The following is a 5,602-nucleotide window of genomic DNA, read 5'->3' as shown; positions in this document are numbered from 1 at the left end:
GGTCACAGTTTAAGAAAAAAACTAAGGCAAGTTCTACTTAAGAATGTTCTTGGCAAAGTAGTATAATTTATTAGGTTTAATAAATTTTGGCCCTTCTTTATAATTGAGGTGAAATTCATATAACATCAGATTAACCATTAACCATATACAGTGGCATTTAGCACATTGACAGTGTTTGCAACCGTCACTTCTGTATTTTCAAGACATCACACATCTTTTTTTTTTTTTTTTTTTTTGACAGAGTCTTCCTCTGTCACCCAGGCTGGAGTGCAATGGCGTGATCTTGGCTCACTGCAACCTCTGCCACCCAGGTTCAAGTGATTCTCCTGCCTCAGCCTCTCGGGTAGCTGGAATTACAGATGTGCACTGCCACGCCTGGCTTATTTTTGTATTTTTAATAGAGATGGTGTTTTACCATGTTGGCCAGGCTGATCTCAAACTCCTGGCCTCAGGTGATTTCACCTGCCTTGGCCTCCCAAAGTGCTGGAATTACAGGCATGAACTACCGTGCCCTGCCGACAGCACACATCTTGACCTGTGAACTCAGAAGTACACCTAAACCCACTTCTGTTGCATATTGATGTGTGATGGTTTTCTTTTCTTTTTGAGAGATAGGGTCTCGCTCTGTTGCTCAGGCTAGAGTACAGTGGTGTCATCACGGCTCACTGCAGCCTTGACCTACTCAGCTTAAGCAATCCTGCCACCTCAGCCTCCCAATTAGCTTGGACCACAGGTGCACGGCACCATGCCTGGCTAATTTTTAAACTTTTTGTAGGGACAGAGTCTAGCTATGTTGCCCAGGTTGGTCTTAAACTTCTGGGTTCAAACAGTCCTCCCATCTTGGCCTCCCGAAGTGTTGAGATTACGGGGATGAGCCACTGGGCCCAGCTGGTTAACTTGAGAAAACATGGGATTGTTTGAATCGTGAGCTGAACTAGCTGCCTTCTTCATGGAATACCATTTTTACTTCAAGATAATCACTGAAAGCTAAACTATGTTTATTTAGAGATGGGTATTTTATCAACTTTTTTTGAAAAGTCATGGTTATTTCATAGATATTCATGTGAAACTCTAGTCAGCCATTCACAATGTATACATACATCAAAACATCATGTTGTACACTGTAAATATACAATTTTTATTTGTCAGTTATACCTCAGTAAAGCTATTAAGGTAGACATTGAAGCAATTTGCAAAAATGTGAATCAATGTTACTCTTATTAGAGTTTTATATTTGTTTTGGAAAATAGTAAGTATTCATAACAAATACTTGCTAATTTGTAATATGTTTTTATTTTCAATTAGTAAATGTTAAGTTTCTTCACAGTTTTAATTTCAACATGGTAAATGTTGATAGATATATATCCAACGTAAGTTCTTTGAGTTCCTCAATGGTTATAAACGTAAAGGAATCTTTTTAAAAAAATTTTTGCCTTTTTTTTTTTTTTTTTTTGAAATGGGATCTTGCTTTGTTGTCCAGGCTGATCTTGAACTCCTGTCCTCAAGTAATCTTCCCACCTTAGTCTCTCAAAGTGCTGGGATTATAGGTGTGAGCTACCACACCTGGCCTCCATGTAAGGGAATCTTGAGAACAAAAGTTTTGAGAAGCATTGACAATGTCAATCTTGACAAACAAAAGTGCTGGAGGACTTATGTTGCTTATATCATTAGACAGGAAGACACTTGTAAAGTTAGAATAATTAAGGTATGGTATATTAGTAAGTGGATTGAAAAATAAACCAGTGAAACAATACAAAAGCCAGAAGAGATTCACATGTATAATACAACTTTGTTTATGACAAAGTCTCCATGGTAATATAACGAGGAAAAGGTAGTTGTTTTAGTAAATGGTACCAAGTCAGTTGGGTGGTATATGGTGGGCGTGTCTTGCCAGACAGCAATAACTCAAGCATACCTTGAGAATGATCCTGTGTTCCTTGGTGAATGTTTGTTTAGTGTTCCAGTAATGGCCAACCCTGATGTTTATGCCATACCTGTGAAGGACACCTGGATCCTGGCTTGTGCCTTGTAATGCAGGTGGACCAAGGAACTGAGGCCCATTGTTTTGAGCTAGGTGGAGGCTGCTAAGTGGTGGTTGCTATGCGAAGGGTACTTGCTGTAAAACCTGCATGCTTTTTATAAAAGGGAATGGTTTTTCCTGTCCAGCCTTCCCCTCCTGGACTCCCTGGACATAAGTTCCCTGAGTAAAGCTTATATCATGCCGCTGTCTTTGGGTCTTTTCTTCAGTCCTCTAGAGGCAGTGCTCTCCTAGTTTGCAAGCTTGGGAATCCAGCACAACAGGTGGCCATAGCAGGGGAAATGTTAGGACTTCCCTTTTCCTTCTCTCTTTTTCCTCTGCTAGTTTTTGTTGAAGAAACTGGGGTTTTGTTTCCTTTTCACTGTTTGGATTTTGCTGATTGTATCCCCATGGTGTTTTACCATGCTCCTTGAGTTTTCATGTTGGTAGTTCAGATTTTTTTTTTTTTTTTTTTTTTTTGAGACAGAGTCTGTCGCCCAGGCAGGAGCAGTGGCACAATCTCTGCTCACGGCAACCTCCGCCTCCCAGGTTCAAGCCATTTTCCTGGCTCAGCCTCCCAAGTACCTGGGACTACAGGTGTGCGCCACTACACCCGGCTAATTTTTTTGTATTTTTAGTAGAGACGGGGTTTCACCGTGGTGGCCAGCTGGTCTCAAACTCCTGACCTTAGGTGTGATCCACCCACCTTGGCCTCCCAAAGTGCTGGGATTACAGGCTGAGCCACTTCGCCCAGTCTGGTAGTTCAGATTTAAAGGTATGGTTGGAGGGGTAAAAAGGAGGAACAAATGCAAGAGACAGAAAGATGGTGGTGTCTAACGGGAAGTGTATAGTTTAGTTGTTGCTTTTTAGGATGTTACTGGAAGTCGATTATTGCCTAGTGAGCCATAATTCAGACTTCTCTTTGTTTAGTATTTGATTTTATTTTTATTTCAATAAAGCTGAATTACTTTTATAATAAAATACAATAATTTTTAATATTATTTTTGGATATTTATTAATTTTCATTTTGTATCTTAATGTATATTAACTTTTATTTTTTATTTTTTTATTTTTATTTTTTGAGATGGAATCTCGCTCTTGTTGCCCAGGCTGGAGTGCAGTGGTGTGATCTTGGCTCACTGCAACCTCCACCTCCTGGGTTCAAGCAGTTCTCTGCCTCAGCCTCCTGAGTAGCTGGGATTACAGGCGCCCGCCACCACGCCCAGCTAATTTTTGTATTTTCAGTAGAGACAGGGTTTCACCATTTTGCATTTTGGCCAGGCTGGTCTTGAACTGCTGACCTTATGATCCACCTGCCTCGGACTCCCAAAGTGCTGGGATTACAGGCGTGAGCCACCGTGCCCGGCCTCTTTTTTTTGTTTTTAATGTGTATTAACTTATAGCAGAGCTTCTCAACTTTGTCAGACTCAATCACTCTTTTAAATATTTTGTAACTTCCTATACTATTCTGTATGTATTCTGGTATGAAATTAATAAGTTAATAGTAGACACTTGATACATGATCTTTCTTTGCTTTGAATTTTGGGTTGAAAATGATTTTTCCTCAAAACTTTGAAGATGTTTACCGCGTTGTCATCAGACATCCATTGTCATTGAACACGAGTTTTATACCACATCAGTTCTCCATTCTTCATGTTATCTGTTTCCTCTCTGAAATCTTTTTAGAATTTTCTTGTTTGTTGCATCCTAAAATTTTACAGTGATGCGTCAATGGTAAGGATATTTGGTACACCATTGTAATTTGAAGATCTGTTTTCCTTTATTTATTTATTTATTTTTTTGAGATGGAGTCTTGCTTTGTCACCCAGGCTGGAGTGCAGTGGCGCCATCTTGGCTCACTGCAACCTTTGCTTCCCAGATTCAAGCGATTCTCCTGCCTCAGCCTCCTGAGTAGTTGGGATTACAGGCGCCCGCCACCATGCCTGTCTAATTTTTGTATTTTTAGTAGAGACGGGGTTTTACCATGTTGGCCAGGCTGGTCTTGAACTCCTGACCTCAGGTGATCCGCCCACCTCGGCTTCCCAAAGTGTTGGGATTACAGGCATGATCCACCGTGCCTGGCTGTTTTCTCATATTTTCCATTTTTCTTTTTTTCCCTTTTTTGGAGGTGGAGGTCCCTGAGCTAAATCTTTGATTTTTCTAGCACGTCTAGTGATATTTTAATTTTGCCATCACGTTTTAAAATTTGTTTTATGGGCCGGGCACAGTGACTCACGCCTTTAATCCCAGCACTTTGGGAGGCCGAGGTGGGCGGATCATGAGGTCAGGAGATTGAGACCATCCTGGCTAACACGGTGAAACCCCGTCTCTACTAAAAATACAAAAAAATTAGCTGGGCGTGGTGGCAGGCGCCTGTAGTCCCAGCTACTAGGGAGGCTGAGGTAGGAGAATGGCGTGAACCCGGGAGGCGGAGGTTGCAGTGAGCTGAGATCACGCCACTGCACTCCAGCCTGGGTGACAGAGCGAGACTCCGTCTCAAAAAAAAAAAAAAAAAAAAAAGAAAATTTGTTTTCTGAACACTGTATCCTCACCAGTCATTTTAATAAATCTATTATCTGCATGCACAGTTCTGTGTTGTTGCCTAAATTGTTTCTTCAAGTTCTGTTGTTGATTTTTTGTATTTATCTTTTATGCTGTAGTCTGTTCTCAAGTGTTAGATGATTCAGTTATCCTTTTTTTTCTTTTTTTTTTTTTTGAGTCGGAGTCCTGCTTTGTTGCCCAGGCTGGAGTGCAGTGGCGCAATCTCGGCTCACTGCAAGCTCTACCTCCCGGCTTCACGCCATTCTCCTGCCTCAGCCTCCCGAGTAGCTGGGACTACAGGCGCCTGCCACCACTCCCGGCTAATTTTTTTGTATTTTTAGTAGAGACGGAGTTTCACCGTGTTAGCCAGGATGGTCTCGATCTCCTGACCTTGTGATCTGCCCGCCTTGGCCTCCCAAAGTGCTGGGATTACAGGCGTGAACCACCGTGCCCGGCCATAGTTTTCTATTCTTACTCAAAACCAAGGTAGTAAGGCTGAACGGGAGCTCCATTTTTAAAAAATTTTTTTTGATTCGGAGTGTCACTCCGTCACCCAGGCTGGAGTGCAGTGGTGCAATCTCGGCTCACTGCAGCCTCTGCTTCTTGAGCTCAAGTGATTCTCCTGCCTCAGCCTCCAGAGTACTGGCATTAAAGTCAGCCACCACCATGCCCAGCTAATTTTTGCATTTTTAGTAGAGATGGGGTTTCACCATGTTGGCCAGGCTGGTCTTGAACTCCTGACCTTGTGATCCACCTGCCTCGGCCCCCCAAAGTGCTGGGATTACAGGCGTGGGCCACCGCACCTGGCCTAGGAGCTTCAGTTTTATGGGCTGACTTTGTCTTCAGGCAGTTGTGAAGTTGACTTTTCTAAGTCTTACCCTCTTAGACTAGAAAATTCTTCAGGACTATCCTGGATAGGTCAGTTCCATCTTCCCTAGTATTAGCTCCTTTTTTTAATTAATTTTTTTTTTAGACAGAGTCTTGCTTTGTCACCCAGGATGTAGTATAACGGTGCCACCTCAGCTCACTGCAACCTCTATCTCC

General features: G+C 42.2%; 1 protein-coding gene across 9 annotated transcripts in view; it reads left to right on the top strand.

The window, feature by feature from the left end:
- MTA3 (metastasis associated 1 family member 3) overlaps positions 1–5,602 on the top strand; it is a 180,495-nt gene that overhangs the window by 45,775 nt on the left and 129,118 nt on the right.

The sequence above is a fragment of the Pongo abelii genome, chromosome 12 (genome assembly GCF_028885655.2).
Source record: "Pongo abelii isolate AG06213 chromosome 12, NHGRI_mPonAbe1-v2.0_pri, whole genome shotgun sequence".
NCBI classification, from domain to species: Eukaryota; Metazoa; Chordata; class Mammalia; order Primates; family Hominidae; genus Pongo; species Pongo abelii.
Note: the sequence above shows the minus strand (reverse complement) of the source record. Positions and strands in the feature narration are given on the sequence as shown.